Below are 18,897 nucleotides of genomic sequence, written 5' to 3' on the forward strand. Positions count from 1 at the left end.
ACATCACAATGTATTGTAAAATATTTTGGTTTTAACGAATATATCTACTTATTTTTCTACAAGGATTTCAGGGAGGGAATGTTTGTATGAAAATTACAACTGGGCACCTCTTTTCATCAAAAAAACCCAAAGAAAGTAACGTGATAAGTAGCAGCAGAGATAACTAGTGAGCTTCTATTTTCATCCCAGGAGATGAGTTCAGAAAGTAGGATCTACAACCGCTGTATTTCTCTTCAGGGAACTGTAACAGTACAGTATTCACACACACAACGCACATGCATGTGACACAGCCCTTAAAACACAATTGTTAGTTATTTTCCTTGCTGTGGGTGAGTGAAGCCGCCATGCACATAAAATGTCTGTTATAAAGAAGTCAAAGACTGTTTGCCCAGTTTAGAGAATACAAATGAGGAATTATTCTAAACTAATTCAATAGCTTTTCTTTTCCCCAAACTGCCATCAAATGTAAAATATTTGATAATACTATAAACATAAAAAACTATTGCTTGCACTTTTCCATATGAATTTGTACAAGTTACTGCTATGTTATACTACAGGGATTTTAACTGTATGTTACAAATGATAAATTCTTTAATGCATTAGATATGATTAAACTTATGAAAATGCTCAACGGTGAGCTTGGAAACATATGTTTTAGCACTGGATTATTCCCTTTCCTCCAGCATAATTTTTATCTATAGCATCAGGTAGATCTACTGAAACTACCATGAGGCCATGACGCAGAAGTGACTTCACAATAGACTTGAAATAAGATATTTATTTTCTGATAAATAATGAAAATTTTGTTGATGTTATCCATTTCTTTATTTATAGTGCCAACAGATAGAGGAAGAAAAAGTTGAGGCTGGACATCTGCAGCAGGGCAATCATCTGGAGACACACAAAGCAAACAGGCTGCTTCTGGGTGTCAGCTCTTATCCCACCTGGGATAAGAGCTGAAGTGATCTGCCCCAGGCTGCATTGGAAATCCATCTTCCCTGCTCCACAGCAGCTAGCTGCCATGCTGGGAACCTTCCAGGGCAGGTCCCGATCTAACACATCGCAACCTGGGCTGCGTTAAACACAACTCCTCTACAGGCAATTAGCAACTAATAATGATAATGCCAATAGTAACAATGAAACTTTTCTCCCCAAATCCTGCTTATGAACACCTATGGGAATTGCAAGGGCGTGGTATATCAAACTACTTACAGAAATGTGAATTCACTCATGAAGCATTAAGCCAACAGTCATTAATACCTAGCAATTGGTGTTTCAGTTTCAGCTCAGAAATGGATGACTTTGGCAACCGAGTGCCCTGCACTGTACTCTTTTATTGCATTAGTGGTTCAACAACCAGAAATGGCGGCTGCAGTTACTGTTTTAATGGTTGATAGGACAGTAGAACCCCCATCTGCACCAGCGGAGAGGCCAAAGCCACCTCTAATCTCCCAAAAGCAATGAACGATGACTGACTCATGCCCTTCACCCATGATGATGGGTAAGAACCACAAAGGCCAAACTTCATAGAATTATAGAATAGTTTGGGTTGGAAGGGACTTTTAAAGGCCATCTAGTCCAATCGTAGTGCTTGGTCATGCAGCAAAGCAACGCACAGGCTGTGCTCCCAGGGTAGGTCCATTCAGTGTCTTGCAGGCAGATGTGAGGCCTCTCCCACAGCTCATCCTCCCTGAAAACAACACAGCTTTGTTAGCCAAGCACAGAGACATAATTATTAGGGCTTCCTGGACTAAGAAGGTTTTTGTCAGTTTGCCATGTGACTAGCCATAAAAAAAAACCCCACAAACCCAACCAAACTACCCTGTCTACCCTTGGGCTGCAATGCCACCATGGCTCATGCCAGATCTGCACACTGCTGGGTGACTACACACTCTGGTCCATGCCAGTATGGGTCTGCTGACCCCGCCAGAACCAGTTCCTAGCTCTTCCTGATTTTATGTTGACCACTGAAGGATGGATAATACATGGTCTGGCATGAAGCTAGGCCCTTGAATTGGCATAAAGCCTGCTGCTACAAAATTAATCCATTTACATTTTTCTTAAACAAATGTGAGCCAACAGAAGAGGTGTCACAATCTTTTAGTGTCAATACTCGGAACTCTGAAGTCAGACTTATTTTCTGACCAAACCTCAAGTGGTGTCAGGGCTCAGAGCACCAACTATCTTTTCAGTGGATTAGCATGAGGAATCTTCACAAATGTTCTCAACAAAGGAACACTAGAGGCTGAGTTGGGAATTTGGCACAGGGCCAGAATATAACTGGGCTGTCAAACAAGAGTCTCAAATTATGTCATATTTGTACACTTTCTTTAAAAAAAGATCATAGTTAGCAGCCTTCATCTAGTATTTTACTTGGGTGCTAGTACAGATTGTTAACAAGGATGTGGCAACCACAACTATTCATCACAAAATCTTTTGTCATGCTAACGATGCTAAAAATCATAAAATTATTGCTCAGGATATTCCATGTTTGAATATAAACCATTTGTTTTTCTCCCTGGGGAACATTTTTCTTGAACTGGAAAGGCCAAGCTAACTGTAGGGTAAGCTAATCCATGTGCAGTCCCAGTCAGCAGCTTTTCCCCTGCACTGGAACTTGTGAGAGGGGACAATTACATGACTTTTAGTAAGTCACTTCAGCTCTTCTTCATCATCTTCTCCATTCCTGTCTTGTCTATTTTGACAGTAAGTGCTCAGGAAAGGACCGTGTCTAGCTACATATTTATAACACTACAATCTTGATCTCTGGAGCTTGTAACAACTCTTTATGCTGGTGAATTTGAAATAAATATGACTTCATACTAAAAAAAACCAGACATAAATTAATCAGTAGAAAAACAGACTATGTTAGAACTGCTACTTACATTTGAAGAAGCTAATAACAATTTCACGTTAAAAAAATGTTTTTCCTGCAGATGATTTTTCCAGCCCTGAAAAAGACAAGGTCCTTCTGAAATTGTTTTTAGGAATATACATTAGAATTATATAGTTTTGTATCTAGAATAGTCTTACTAAATGAAATAGAGAGAATACTTCCCATTCTCTTATGCCAACATATTATTTCATGACCAGATTTACTGTATACTGCGTAAAAGAGAGACTACCTTGCATACTTTCCAAACACAGGTCCGGAGCAGAAAATCTTTATGTTTGTGCACCAAGTTACTTTTTAATAAACACCTTCTGGATACTCAGAACAAGTAATATTCAGGCTTCCCATGTGAGTAAACATACTGTTCAAGGCAGAATTTCTTCCAGCTCGCACCAGCCACCCAAATGGCACACACCCCACTGATGCCAGTTGCCTGCAGCTTGCAGGGACGCCCATCTCAGGAGGAACCAGGAGGAGCAGAAGTTCCCATCTCTCTGCATTAACTTTCAGGAAGACCGGGTGAAGAGCTCAGAGTAGGCACCTTCTTTTCAGACAGCTAAAGGTACTGAGATGAATCGTATCCTTAGCTTTCAAATTCATCTGACTTAACATCAAAGGTATAATATAAAAAGCAATATATATTTGCATATGTGAGATACATGACTCCTGACAGTATGTGATACTGTATCACTTCAGTTACCACTGGGAATTAGTGTTACACCGTTGCTTAGTTATAAAGGGAAGCGCATATACTCCATGGACTTGCTATAGATGTAAGCTTGCTGGGACTGTACCTAGCAAAAAAAGAATTTAAAATGTGAAGGGTTGTCTCTGTGGGTCTGCCCTGTGCCCAGCCCAGGCACCACCTGCCACAGCTTCTGCCCAAGAAAGTGCTGCAGAATTGGGGCTTTAATGCTTTCATTCATAGCTATCACAACACGTAATGAAATAGGAAACATTCTGGATGTAGAAACAGTAACTTTTGTACAATATCACCTGCATGTTTCGGGTTCTTACCGAAGTCTGTGGGGCTGCCCCACTGGTGCAGATGTTTGTGCAGGAGCCATAGCAGGAGTGAGGCTAGTCTCTTGTACTAAAAGGATTGGCTGCTTATTGCAAGAATATTTATATCACTGTATGTGTGACTTCAAAAAGACAGCAAGAAGAGAGAAAGAGATAAATCAAGAGGGAGAGAGGAGAGGAGAGGAGAGGAGAGGAGAGGAGAGGAGAGGAGAGGAGAGGAGAGGAGAGGAGAGGAGAGGAGAGGAGAGGAGAGGAGAGGAGAGGAGAGGAGAGGAGAGGAGAGGAGAGGAGAGGAGAGGAGAGGAAGAGACAAAGAGAAGGCAGGGAGGCAGGAAGGCAGGAAGGCAGGAAGGCAGGCAGGAAGGCAGGAAGGCAGGCAGGCAGGAAGGTAGGAAGGCAGGAAGGAAGGAAGGAAGGAAGGAAGGAAGGAAGGAAGGAAGGAAGGAAGGAAGGAAGGAAGGAAGGAAGGAAGGAAGGAAGGAAGGAAGGAAGGGGCAGAGAGAGAAAAAATAAAGAAAACCTTACTTTTTTTCTCTGAAGATGCTGCCACTTTTTTCAGTGCCAACCAAAGCAAGAAGCAGAGCTAGATGAGAAGTAGGGCTTCAGTAGAAACCACGGGCTCTGCTGGAGGTGGTGGGAGCACGTCAGGTAACTGATTTTAAAATTCAGCTTACTTCTGTGGAGAGGCATGTCCAAATGGAGAAGAAGGCTGCCTCAGTCAGTTGGTCTCCCCATGCAGACTGGCTCCATGGCTCTCAGATGTGGGCAGCTCCTCCACTAAGAGTATTGAAAATTATGAGCAGGATTGGTGTGGGAAGAGGTGGGATAGGTTCAATTGTTTGAGCATGCAATACTTAGAGCTGAATTTCCGCATCACGAGATTCCATAAATAGCTTGGTAGAACAGTAAACAACAATCTGAATTTATGGTCCTGAATGGGACAGGAGTAGGGAACCACAGGTGGTAGCCAAGGCTTTGGAGCCAGTTTGTAATAAACCAGCATGCTATCAGCTGCAGCAAAACTGAGACCCAGAAAACTACTGAGGGGTCCTGAGTTGACATGTGCATATAGTTGCATCTCTTGCTGGGCAATGTAGTGACGCTGAAGAAGAGCTTGGAAGTAGCTGGTATTGCTCCACTACAGTGTTACAGTTTGTGATACAGTGCGGCTGTTGCTCAGCTGGGAAGGCTCAGTCTCAGCCCTGCAATGGTAAAGGCTGTTGGAGATTCCCAGGCATGTTGGGGATTGGTTTTGTGCAAGCCAGAACAAAAAGCAATTCAATTCAGTATAGTGGCTATAGACACAGATTAGTTTTGATGCAGTAAGTTCCACCTCTCATTGGCCTAGCAACATGTTGCTGCTTGAATTGGCTAAGGAGGTAAGCAGCAGCTTTGGACTTACAATCTGGGTTTCAGCCTTCACTGGGATGAACAGGCAGATACACTAAGGCTGGCAAGAGCAAAAGAATGTGTTGTTTTTTTTTATTTTTTTTCTCCTAAGTGTAGTGAACAAGTTTCAATTTAAAACATGAGCTGATGATGGGTTTTGGTAACTGAGGTGGCTCAAGCCCTTCTGAGCCCTTTTAAGTCTCATTCTGTTCTGGATCTACTACCCAGTAACAGAAACCAGTGCTGTGCCTGGCAGCTGGTCTTTGGCCTTATCATAGGAAAAGTGTAGCAGACTCTCTGCTGATGTTTAGAGTCACTTGATGTGATGATCAGGCCCCCAGCAAAGCTTTCAAAATAGCTTAAGAGCCAACTCTCCTCTTCAAACAAACACAAACCCCAGTCAAACACTTCTGCAATCAGTAAGTGTGCCCTGGGTCAGTTCAGAGGTGAAACCATCTGCAGGCTGCAGGGGCTGCATGAGACATGGGTAGCTAACAGCACCACTGGGGAGCTCAAGGACCCTTCTCCAGGTACCATCAAACTCCTGGCAAGTGGCATGAGTTGGCCAACTTGGGCTGCCCAGGCAGCCATGCTCTTGTGGGTCTTCTGCAGCTGCACGCTGGCAACTTGCTTGAACACTCCACCCAAGGGGACAGTGACACTGGAGTCCTTCAGCGTCTTCTGGGGTGGCAGACTATCACCATCTGCTGTAGCCAGAGTTCATTTTTTAGCCTGATTAACACTTATTTAGGGGAGAGTACATTTTTGGAAATAATTAATGGAAAATTGACCATCAAACTCAAAAAACTGTCAAAAGCGAGAACAAGAATCCAGCCCTTTTTGGCCCTCTAGGCTCTGTCCCCTTCTCTAGGTGAGACCTGTTGTGAGGGAAACTAATCCTCCTTTTACCTTACATACCATGATCACTTTCCCCAGGCTGCTGGTTTCTTACATTGGTCATTTCTTAGAAAGCCATGGTAGTAGCTCTTACTTCCCAGCTTAACTTCTAATTACAACCACCTTAAACACTGAAGTTTGTATTTCTATCAACAGGGACTGCAGCTTAATGGACAGACTGCCATATGTAGCACATATTCATAGTACCAACATCAGTTAGTGCCATGAAAAAGTCATGCCAAAAAGCCCACAACAACCCAAAATAAAACATTGTCTGTCTTTTGACTTGGTTTAATAGTTTAAAATGAGAAACAGCACTTCTGACCAGGCAGCTCTCTGACAACCACCAGCAAGGGCACTGCTGACTGCAATCTTGAGAACCAAGATAGGAAGGGTCCCCCTGTCACCACTGCTGTAACTCCCTTCTCTCCAGGGATAATCATGCTTGGGAATGTCAGTCAGCACCTACTTTGGCACCAGCTTGTGCTTCTCTAATACTTTCTGTCCTCTGGAAAACAGATTTCCACCTACAGCATTATTCTTCTATTTGTCTTAAGAAATACTTGAAACTGCTGCTATCTCTAATTCTTAATTTATCTTCTCATTTACTAGCAGTCTGGCAGACCTCTTCATTGCTACACAGCAGCATGAAGCATCTTATTTTTGGAAAATTTTACATTTTGTCTCCTGTTTGGGGTCATACTATTTTCCAGAATTGGCAGATTTCTTGTTAAACTTGGTATTTTTTTCCCTGGTGCTCTGGTATAATTAGCACTAAATCAGACACTGAAGACACTACAGCAGAAGGCTGAGATAGGGTTTCCTGATAGCAAAAATATGAGAGATTGAGATACAGATACTTCCGCTCTCAATATTCCCTCCTGGAAACTACAGATCCAGCAGATGAGAGGCCATCTGTGTGGATACCTTGTGATGTGTTTTAACACTAAAACAGTAATGGAGCTGCACTTCTAGGGCTTCCCTTGCCAGCAGCCATCCCTGGAAATCCCTTGTAGGAGTGAAAGGATAGATAAGGACAGTGCCATGGAAACAGCCGATCCTTCCCTTACCTTTCCTAAGTAAACTAGACATTGGAGACTAACTCGCAAAACTCAAACTAACTAACCAATTCCTCCCTAATCTAAGCATTTTGTGCCCCATTTTAGTGCAATAATTAAGCATTAGTAGAAAATACAGTAAGAAAATGAGAGGTCTTAGTGCTTTTACTGTTGAAAAAATGTTTTTTTCACCTCTTTGTGGTGAAATCTTTAACATCAGATTTGGTGTACACTTTGACATGTCTTTATCCTTGTGTTTTAGAAATATCTAAAAAATAAATAGGCTATAGTTATGAAAAAAATCCACTGTGTTCTTCTAGGGCAAAGATTAATGCAGAGCAGTGCTGTAACCCTACAACCTTCTAAAGAAAGCAACTGGCAGACTTTTGAACATCATGCAGCAAGAAATATATCTGTGAGAAGCTCCTGTTCTCAACCCATGAATCTCACACAGTTGTGAGTTCAGTAGAAATCGGAAATCTCGGCCTCCTTCAGAAGCGGTATTTCACTGTTGTGGCCAAACAAGCACACCTTGCAATCGAGGGGCACTATCTTCTGGTTCCGGCTGTTTTTACCAAGGGACTTAAACCCTAATCTGAGAAGGAAAAATACAGTCTGTTTCTCCACCACTGAAAAGCTGTTAACCCTTCTTCTAGGGGATTGAACTATATTTGTTTTCCCTGAGGAATACTGGGAGAAGGTAGGTGGGAGAAGGAAAGACCCTTGTTGCGCTCCAATGCACTTTTTTGGTCTATTTAAAAATGACTTACAAGGTTGGCTATTCACCATGTTCTGCCTCCATTCATAATCAAGGAAAGTGGTCTTACTATGACTAATTTAATTTTATGTTTTGGCAAAGTGGAACACCCTAACTGTGCCCTGCAGACTCTCTGGGCAATTCACCTTCCTCCCACTTCTGCAACTACATTGCCCACATCTATTGGTGACACTTTGAATGGAGCCAAAGAGCATCCACAAACTCTCTGGAGCAAAGGTTGAGAAAAACTGCAGAGAAATCTCAGTGAACTCCCAGAGCCATGACAATAAAGCATTTGGGGATTCTGAGCCTGTCTGTCTTCCTTGATGACCTCTTCCCAAATTTTCCAGCCAGATGCTGGAGGCCAGGGGTGACAAATTCATTGTCACCAGGGGCCACATCAGCTTTGTGGGTGCCTTTGAAGGGCCAAATGTAATTTCAGGACTGCATAAATGTAGGAGTAGTTACTAAAATTACATTTGGCCCTTCGAAGGTACTCAGGAGGCTGATGGTAAAAATGAGTTCAACACCCCTGCTGTAGGCTTTTAGGCTTCTGTGGACATCAGTAGAAGAAACAGCCAGCTGGAAATCCCAATGGCTACTGGATGCGTGTCATGACAGCTTCAGAACGTGCACATTAAGGCCCCGGCTTTCACAAAGATTAGGTAGAAGACTGTGCTGATTGACTTCAACAACACCACATGACTTGTTGATTGCACGGGCCTGCACATGCACGCACCTGCAGGACAGGTTTTCTGTAGTTGCTGCCATCATGCATTATAGTTCTTTCCCCTCTGCTGTCATAGATGACAGTTTGCAAGTCGATTTCTATAGACATTCTTATATTGATTGAAAACTGATGTGTACCAGTCTGGTCTGTGAACTAAGTCAAGAAACAAAAATAAAAGGAGACATTGATTAAATGAGGTTTAAAATAACAAACGCCTATCTGTTTGTAGACAAAGGCTTACATGAAGGGGTCGAACCGTACCATGTAAGGTTCAAAATGGATTAGGAGCGTCCACACATGATGAACAGCCATTGCATTGAATGAGCTCAGGACACCTCTTCAATTAAGCAGATGCAACCATGCAAAACAGGCCTCACCACTGTGGAAAACTGTATAGAGCCAAGACTAAAAGCAGCAAATGCATGAATGCATACATGACAAGACATCCTCTTTAGTGGCTTCAAAGGTTATTTCAAAGCTTTAAAACGCTAAAAGCTTTCACTTTCTTTCAGAAAACAAGCGAGAAATTCGAATACACACCTACTACAGCCACAGTGATGACATTCCTCAACCAAACACACTGTTTTGGGTAGAAGGGCACGTTAGGTTTTTATTAACAGAATTAAAATCACAACCTACACATACTGTGATTGCCAGTTAGGTTGGTATAATAAGCTAACCAGTTTAAGACAAGAAAACCTATTTCTTCCATCCTCTTGCTCTGTCGAACTATACAGGCATCTTGTCATATAAATGTTAATTGATTTGCATGTGAACTGTAATTTTGTAGCTGACAGAGACCAGCCCACAGACGCAATGACAATGTCAGGTGCTTAGTTTACTTGCATCATATCATTTGGTATTATAAATCTTAAATGATATCTCTTTGGGGAAATTTAATAAAAAATAGCTTTTGAAAAAGAAACTCAGACCATTAAAGTATAAAATCAAACATAATGAAGCAAAATGTTTATAAATGGATGTAAAGAGGTCAATCTGACTATACAAAACCATGTTTAAGAAATGTAAAGAATAACAAGATTCATTACCATTTTCAGTCTAAAAGTACTGCCTTTTTATCTCTCAAGTGGTGGAAAGAAATCTTTGATTTTTCAGATTGAACAACAAAAGTACTCCAGAAGTTCACAGATACTCTACTTAAAACAGGATGTCACTTAGGGTTTTATAAAGGTTTATTTACATGAAATGCATGAATATTTGAGAGACAAAGGAAAGGTTAAAATATTAGAATAATACAGTATTTTCCTTGAAAAAAGTGTATAGACATTCATTTCTATGACACAGCACCCACGCTCAGCATGCAATTGTGCTGCACAAAAAGGTGGTGGCATTAAAAAACTGGTCTCCTTTAAAGGCTGTGTTCTTTCATCTTCTGAACATGTTTACGTCAACAGACATATTTATGTTGACAAAATGTAGTACTAACATTTCTATAGAATCTTAGTGTTGTGTAACCTACTGAATACTTTTTAAATTCAGCTTGGAGGTCCGAAATCAAACCTGAGAGAAAGCACATGCGTGAAATTATTGAAAGACACTATTTCTGGCAAAGTATTCTATGCTCATCTTTTTTGTTCGAATTTTTAAACCTGATGATGATTTCACAACAAAATTAAGGGAGAAGTGCCATTGGATTCTTTTTTTGATGGATCACAGAAGTCAGTTCATAAATGTTTGCCTCGATCCTGTAAATGCTCGTGCACAGGCTTAGCATTCATACTGTTGATAGTCTCACTGAATTCAAGGGGACTATTTGCATTACGAGTGTTTTATGCACCAGCATTTGCTTTACTTGAGCCACTGTTATAGCGTACATGTTTTCAGAGTTGATATATTAAGAAGTCCAGTTGTGTCATCTCGAGAATACCCTTCTGTCTTAGAAACAGACAAAGTGGATAACAGGGCTGTCCTGCCTGCTGCTACCTCACTGACACAGAAAATGTGAAATTTCACACCATTTATCTAATCAGGATGGTACTTCCTGACCCAGATCCTCCGCAGACTTAACACACAGCCTACAGCAAGGCCAGGCCCTTCCTTCCACGCTCTGTGACCCAAGGAGAGGGGACAGGCTGGGCTGCAGGGGATGGGACCCCGCCTCGGCAACGCGGGGCACCTCCTGGGGGTACGCGGCTGTCCTGGGTAGCTCTCCACAGCCCCCCCCGGCACCCCTGAGGGCTGTTGCCTCCGCAGGGCGAGATGAGCCCCACTGCACCCGGCTGCTGTTCCACCTCACAGCCCCTGGTCGGCCCGGCCTGGCCCGGCGCACCAGCCTGCGCGCCGTCCGGCTCGGGCCAGGCCAGGCCGCCGACCCCCCTCACAAAATGGGGGTCGCGCCGGTGGCCCGCGTCCCCGGGTAGCAGCGCCTCTGCCAGCGCCGGCGCCTCCGGCCGCCCTAGGCCCGCGGAGAGCGACGGGGCCCAGCAGCCCCGCGGCCTACGTGCCCCGCCGCGGGCCCGGCGACGTGCGGGGCCTCAAGCGCTGAGCCGCGTCTCCCGCGGGAGGCGGAGGGAGCGCAGCCGAGCGAGCCTCACTGCTCCTTCCTCCTCCTCTTCCCCGGCCCCCTCAGCGCCTCCGCGCCGCTCCTCGCCGGGCCGCTCCGCGTCGCGCCGGACCGTGCGGAAGCAGCTGCCCCCGCCCCTCGGCGCTGCCTGCCGGGCCGAGCGGCGGCGGGGTCACGGCGGCGGCGGCCGGGTCAGAGGGTAAAGGTTGCTCCCCCAGCATCCTCCGTGCTGGATACTCAGCCATCTTGGATCCGCGGGACAAGAAAATTCATGCGGTGAGTCCGGCCCCAGCCGCCCCCTCCCCGGCCCCCGTCGCCGCCCCGGGCCTCGCCGCCGTCCCGGCCGCGGGCCGATGACGGGGGGCCGGGCGGTGGCGCGGCCCGCGACGGGGCCCTGCGAGCCCGGGGCCGTCCCGCCGGGTTTCCGTTTGCTTTTGTCTCCGAGGGGGAGCGGGGGGGACGCGCGGCGCCCGAGCCGGGAGCGCAGCCGCAGGGCCGACCCGGCCCGCTACCCCCCGCCCTCCTCCGCGGCCGCGGGCGCCGCCGGGCGCCTCTCCGGGGCCGGCCTCGGCCTCGGCCCAGCGGTGCCTGGGCCCCGCATCCTCCGCGGCCGCCGCTGGCAGCTCGCCCCGCGGCCCGCTCGGCCCGCCCGGGACAGCTCCTTCCCGCCGCCGCCTCGCCGCCCGCCCCAGCCCGGCCTCAGGCCTAGCGGCGGCCGCCTCCGCACCTCTCCCCCGTCGCCGCCACCGGGCCCATCTCCGCGCTGCGGCGGGGGTGCGCGGCCGCCCGGCCCCCGCCCGCCGCCTCCTCCCGAGCCCGACGCCGGGCCAGCGAAACCTCCTGCCCACGGCCGGGGCTCCCGCCGGCCCCGCTCCCGGGCGGCGCCGGGCTAAGCGCTTCGCCCGAGTGGCCCTGCGGCCTGCTCTGCCGGCCCCCGGGAAGGCCCGGGGTGAAGAAAGGGGGTGAGACAGGGGCTCTGCTGGCTGTTTTTCCTTCGAAAAATGTTTTTTATTTCGCCTGCGCCTTTTCCACTTTCCTCCTGGCGGCGGTTAAGGTGGTGTGTAAACAGGTTCTGGTGTTCACTAAGACGTGTTTGTAAAACAAACTTGAAACGGAGCGAGCCGCTTTCCGAGCGCTGCCCCCGGAGGAAGGAGCCGGCCTTCCCCTGCCCGCCGAGGCGGCGGTTTGGAGCTCCGGTGTGAGCCTGACCCGGGGGCAGAGCGTACAGGGGCCGGCTGGGGACAGGGTGACAGGTTAGGGATGAGAGGGAGACCCTAGAGTGGTGAGGAATGGTGCGAGAGGCAGTGTTTGTGCTGTAGTCAGTGTCTGTGTGTGCTGTCCTGATGGATATGAGGATTTGCTTACAGGTATTGTAGGTTTAGCATTTCTGTTTTAGGGTGGTGGTGTGTTTATTTTCCATGAAGTTTCAGGTAACTTTGTTTTGGAGGTTTTGTAATATGAGAAAATGAAAACATTTCTTCAGTAAGTCCATTTTATCAGGGAAAAACTTACTTCCAGCTTTGCACGATTTTATCTCCAGGGTAAGATAAGAAATTTTTGTCTCTCTTTCTTCTATATGTATGTGTTTGTGTGTGACTTGAGTGTGTGAAGGAGACATTCCTGTGTGCCTGCACGGCAGGAACATCTGGTGCTGCTGACTGGCTGCTAGTCTTAACTCTTCAGCTGGGGGAAGGGAGTTTAAGATGATCAAACCTGCTGTCACATCAGTTAGTGAAAACCTTGATGTTTATGGAAACTTGGATGTGTTTCAGACTGTTAAAACTTGTAAAAACCTGCAAGGATAACATAATTGTTTGGGTTTATATTGCAAAGGCATCTTTGCTTTGGACTTGGAAGAATTGTTGTGTGTGTGTTGATGTACTCTGAGTTCTCTTATAGCGGCATGTTGATAGGATACAACTTGCAAGATCCAGTTTTATGATCTTGAGGACTATATCTGTGTCCAATGCCTTTTTTTTTCTTTTTTCTTCCCCCTCAACTTCCACTGTTGTTTATGTTGAGAATTCAGCCAGCATGCTAAACTTCAAGGTGTCAACTGCTTCTGATTTTAGGAAGGGATTTGAGTACTTGCTGTCGTGAGCTGGCTGACTTGACTTGCAAGTGTGTTTCCGTTTCACTTTCAGGAAGTTGTTGATAAAGCCAAGAGTGTACTGGTAGATAAACTTTGTCTACACGTCTCTTTTAAAAACTTAATATTGCTGTCAAAGTAGACATTGTTATTGTAACCTATCTTTGTGTCAGTTCTACCAACAAATGAAACCAAAAACCTTTAGCTAAGAACTGAAAAAAAATCCCTGGAATTTATTAAAAAGTTATTATGAATTCTCTTTGAAAGAATCTAATTTTAAATAATTGGTATTCAGTGGAAAAAATAGGGTAGTTAACATGTCCTGAAGTTTGATGTTAAAACTGCTCTCATAAGTGGTTCTTCACACCTGAAAATCTTGGTATTTTACCTCAGCCCATTCATATGAAAGTTGTGTGTGCACGCAGTGGAACGATACTCTTGGAAGTATTTCTGGTGTGTTTGCTATACTTTTAAATGCATTTTTGTCTACATAGAGTTTAACTCTGAAATTAGAATCATTATTGCATTTTTAGCCTCTGCTCTAGCTTTAAAAAAAACCCCTTATTTTTCTGTTGATACAAGGGTCTGTTGTATAGTAATTGTAAAGTTGTAATCTCATTATAGCTTTAAAGCAGTCTTGTATCATAACTTTGTTCATTCAGAAGTATCTTACACCTCCTTGTTGTTATTGACTCAAGAAGCGAATAGACCTTAAAAATGCACCGTAGAGGTTTGTTGCACCTGCTTTTTGACTTGATCTGGAAGCTTGAGAGAAACATTGAATTGCTTGTTTTGTTATGAGGTAGTATAGAAAGTGCACCCAAGCTTCCAAGTACAGAATTTTGTTCTAAAGTAGATCCTTGTATTTAACCTTTTTTTTTTTTTTAATTATTATGTACTCCTTTAAAATTCTAATATGCTCGAATACAGATTTTTAAAAGGCACCTTAAAAATGTGTTCTTTAAATATATATATATATATATATAAACTATTACAGTCTTGGCAGAATACTTGCCATATTTATTGTGTGTGTTTCTAAATGTTAGCTTAGATAGAAAGCTCTGTGGCAGTTTATATAGAAGTACAGTACCCTAGTAAATTAAAACAATAATTTTTTGCTGCGGATTTAAATGATTACTCTCAAGTGAGACAGTCTTTCTAATTTTTAAAATTATTATTAGTACAGTGTATACATGAATTATAGTGCGTGTTGTCAAAAGCCAAGAAGTTCAAGTTGGGTTATCTTTGCTTCATCTTGGCTTTTGAGATATAAATAAATTTAAAAAATTGTACTTAGATGTTCTTCCACACAACAGAGACCTACTACTATGTTTGCTTGAAATTTATCCTGATGTCTCAGAGACACTGTACTGATCATTTCAAAACAACCTGTTTCGATTGTGTTTCTTGGATAGGGTTGGCCTTTTTTTTTCCCCTGTGGTTCTTTGTGTGTGTGTGTGTGTGCTGCATTGGTCTCCTGACCCAGGTTCCTGCAAAAATGTAAAAAAACCTCAAAGTTTGTGGATAGTCTCATTGACTTAACTATCAACGTGTGAGTAGGTGTTTTTAACTTCATGCATGAGAGTTTTCAGGAGGGATGCTGCATGTTGACAGCTAAGTATGCTTTTATTGAGCATTTTAACAGTGTAGGAAGAATAGTGGCAAGTGACATTATTGCAAAGCAGGATGTTTAAAGTTGTCCTTATGGAATTATTTTGGTTTTAGTGAAGGTGTATGTATACCAAATGTGATCTATGCTTATCAGCAAGAGATTTCTACGTAGGGTTTACAATCTTTTTGTTTGTATCAGAAAAAAACAAAACAAAGTTCAGATTGCTTTTAATTTCTATTTTATCTTTCATTTATAATGCTCTTCTGAAAATTGAATATTTTTATTGTGGTAGTGTGTACTGGCTCACCTTCTGGTCTGGTTGTGTGACAGTCCCCAAATCAAGGTGTAAATGATCATGCCTGAAGAGGTTACTGAGCCTCACCAATTTGTCTTGAGGTAGCATTGGTTATCAGTAGCCTTACAGAAAAGTGTGCATTATTTTTTCCTCTTGACTTGCTTGCTCTGCTGTCTGATTGCTCTTTACACTGCCAATATGTTTAATTTCACAACTCTCTACATTTCCTAGGAGAATTCCTTTCAGATTATGCTGGTAGGTTAAAACTTGATTATAACTGAGGCTTTTTTCAGACACATCCTTCTCTTGTTGAATTGAAATGTAATAGTTGTTTATCAGAAATTCGTTAATAAGTAAACCATTGTTTCCTCCTGTTTTCCTTTTGGTTTGGGGATTTTTTTTTTTTTTTTAAGTGTCATCTTGTACCCCATGTCACAAGTTTTACCTTCAGATTTTTTAGGCATTTGAGATTGATGATGAATGAATATAGTTGGCTGAGGTCAAGTTATTTGTGAAAAGGTAGAGTTTATTTAAAATGAAAACTAATATAAAACACTGATGTGTTTGTGAAAGTAAAATGGAAACTCCTACTTCATGTTACTCTCACTTGAGCGGACAGTGATGGATTGAACCTGGGCATAAGTGTGAGAGCATGCTCTCTGTCTTTTTGAGTTACCTGTTGAAGTGATGGGTGACTCTGGGTAGGTCATTTAACCCATTTATAGCCAAATTCTAGTCTGTAAAAGAGGAAAATGCTTTCCTTTGTTTTACTTGCATGGTTCAAGGCTTCTGTGGAACTAGATACCAGTAGCAGTTAACACGTACAGTTAGAGAAGGCAATGGTAAGAACTCCAAAATGGTCCTATACCAAATTCAGTGGGTGGCAGTTGTATTGTTTGTCCTTATGTGTTTTAGAATTGTATGTCCACAACATTTTCATGACAATCTAAATATGTTTGTATTCGAAAACAATAGCAAGGAGTTTCCAGGCACCAAAAAAAGGAGCAGTATGACTAATTACATTAAAACAACCACAATTATTTTAAATTATAACTGTTAATGTTTAGATTTGTAGGCTACTACTTAGCAAACAAGTTTTTCTCAGGCTGCCTTCATAACACAGACAATGATAATTTAATATCTCGCACTATCTTTTCTGTCTAAGGATTGTAGGAGGATGCCCATCCTGGTGCAAAATAAGTAACTAATGCTTGTGTCAATGGACTGTGTACTTGCCATACAGTGTGTATGACTATGTGAGTTTTTTCTTCAAGCTTCACTGGAATAGTATTTTTCTCCTTCCAGCTTAGAAAAACCTTGCATTATTGGAGGTAGACTGATTAGACTTTGTAGCTATTTTTAATGAATTTTTTCTTCTAGTTGTGAAAACTGTTCTTGCAAAGCAAGTGTTGCCAGAGAATTATATGATGGAAAAAATGTTGCTGTACTGTGTAGGGGACTTGTTCAGGTATATGCTTGGAGTCTTTCACTGTTCGGCAGAAACAAAATTTGTGAGAAAGTGTTTGTTGCGTATAAATATAGTTATAAAAAAAATATAAAGCAGGAAAATAGCTGTGAAGCAGGTTATTTTATGCAATGATGGAAGTAGGCTAAAAAAGTGTATGGAAGAAGGTCTTCTCTTGAGAGTGTATAGCACACTTTGGAATGTGAAGTGGAAATCTGAAAGGTTTTCGGAAAGAAATCTAAGCTGTAGGCAGTGCCAGTATTTGAAAGAATTAAAGACATGATGAGCAATTCTGAATGTTAAAAGTACCTTGTAATATTGTGTCCACCTGTAAAACTATTTGCAGTAAAAAAAAAAAAGATATTTGATTAATTTGATGCAATCTTGATACTTCGCTGTGTGATGTACCTTTTTCAATATGTCAAAAGCATCATCATAAAGTAGAAAGGTACTTTACATTGAAATCTTAATTTGTTGTCTTATTTACTGGATATGGATGCACATTTCTAGTAAACTGGTTCTTCAAGATCAAATTGATTAACCTCAGCGTTATACACATGAATAAGACAGTATCTCTTTATTTCATGACAGAAGTTGAAGTGAATTCAGGTTATTGTGCTGTTGTGATAAGGAGTTTATTAATCACTTTTTTAGGAAACTTTCGAATGTTCAGGATGGTATGTTTTGAACAGTAAAGGCTTGAGTTGTTTTACCTTCTAATTCATGGAAGTTCAGTTGTGTAAGAACGTGTGTGGTGTGGGACATTTGTGGTGAAATAGGAAGTATTTTGAATTTCTTGCAAGGATAAAATCTAGTTTTCAAGAGATTGGTGCTCTTTTGAGCTCTCTTTATCTCATGTAGATGTGTATTTTGACTACCAGCAGCATATACACGATGGCAAGTTGTGTTTTCATAACAGTTAAATCAGGTATTTGCAAACTGTTAATATTAGCTGTGATACTAATCTTTTGTCTTCAAAAGACACATACATTTAGACTAAATGACCTTTTTTTTTTTTAAAGCATCTGGCAGTTCTTTTAGGGTCCTGACTCTAGGTTCAGTTTCAGGCCTCCCCTTCTCAAATACACTACTAGACTGAAATAATTTTTTAAGCAACAGCTCAGTAAGTCCTGAAAACTGAGATGACCAAGTGTAGGCAACGAGGAGTGACTCGCTGAGAGGAGGTGTCTTTAACTGACCCTTTTGCTGCAGCAGGTCTGTATTCCAACATGCAGCTGCTGGATTTTTCTGTGCTCTTGAATAGCTGCATCTTCAGAGTCCAGTTTTTAAAACAAAAACATTTTGAGAGGTGCATTCTAAAATTTGGTAGACTAAACGTACTTTACAGGCCACAGTGTACTTAGCAAAGAGGCTGAAGAGGAATAGCGTAGGCTGCAGATGAATAAAGAGTGGTAGTAGAATCTGTTGATAGTAGAATGCACTTAATGGATTGTTTTATGTCTGTATCTGCAAGAAATAGGGAAAGCAATACTGAAAAATTCAGGTTATTTTGAAGAGCTGTGTCATGCATGACCACGAAGTTAGTTGTTTGTTTGTTTGTTTTTTAAAGTGGTGAAAATGAGAGGAACAGTGAAAATCAGAGATGGTGAAGGACGAGTAAAGTTTACTCTAGGCAAATGCATGCTGGGTTCATTCTGCAGTATTTAGTACTGTTTAAAGAAAGCAAACACCTAGGAAGCTTTGATTCAGTTCTTCTCAGGAGGTGCCATTTATGGGATGTTTTGGTTTGTCTGCCCTTCCCCCCAAATGAGTGTGTATGTGTGTATGTATATATAAAAATTTAAAATATATGTCGAACCTAACATGTGAGTTAAGTAAAACGTTAAGCGTTTAATTTATACCTGTATTTATATATGGAAACTTAAATCGGAAGGAGAAATTAAGACTCAAATTATGGTACCACAGACCTCATAAAATTGTGTCTAGGCATAGGAAGTAAAAATCAGTGCATCCTCATGGAAAAGAGATAGTCAGACCTGATCTAGTATGTATTCTGTAGGACCGCAGCTGGTCAGGCAGCCTGTGAGCACACACAGACTTCCAGTGCCTGTACCACGACTCTTGCCTGGAGCAGGGAGGAAAGCAAGTGATGAAGAGATGTGGCAAAGGAGGAAGTTGAGGGTTATCATTATGTGGGAAAAGTA

The 18,897-nt window shown here is 42.8% G+C and overlaps 1 protein-coding gene and 1 long non-coding RNA gene across 5 annotated transcripts in view; one reads left to right on the plus strand and one right to left on the minus strand.

Moving 5' to 3' along the window:
- Nucleotides 1-842: 842 nt before the first annotated feature.
- Nucleotides 843-4,807, minus strand: LOC139827056 (uncharacterized). Its single transcript, XR_011737241.1, has 3 exons — nucleotides 4,591-4,807; nucleotides 2,886-2,951; nucleotides 843-1,690 (listed from the first exon to the last, which is right to left on the minus strand). It is a non-coding gene; the product is annotated as an uncharacterized lncRNA (long non-coding RNA).
- A 6,604-nt stretch (nucleotides 4,808-11,411) lies between these two features.
- CNOT2 (CCR4-NOT transcription complex subunit 2) overlaps nucleotides 11,412-18,897 on the plus strand; it is a 90,095-nt gene continuing 82,609 nt past the window's right edge. Inside the window, exon 1 of one of the 4 annotated variants that reach the window (XM_065857416.2) lies at nucleotides 11,412-11,547. The gene's annotated coding sequence lies outside the window, so the exon portion shown is untranslated. Of the gene's footprint in view, nucleotides 11,548-12,117; nucleotides 12,234-18,897 lie in introns of those variants that run through there. The other 3 variants (XM_065857426.2, XM_071799154.1, XM_071799159.1) reach the window with 3 other exon arrangements.

The sequence above is a fragment of the Patagioenas fasciata genome, chromosome 1 (assembly GCF_037038585.1).
Source record: "Patagioenas fasciata isolate bPatFas1 chromosome 1, bPatFas1.hap1, whole genome shotgun sequence".
Lineage (NCBI taxonomy): Eukaryota > Metazoa > Chordata > Aves > Columbiformes > Columbidae > Patagioenas > Patagioenas fasciata.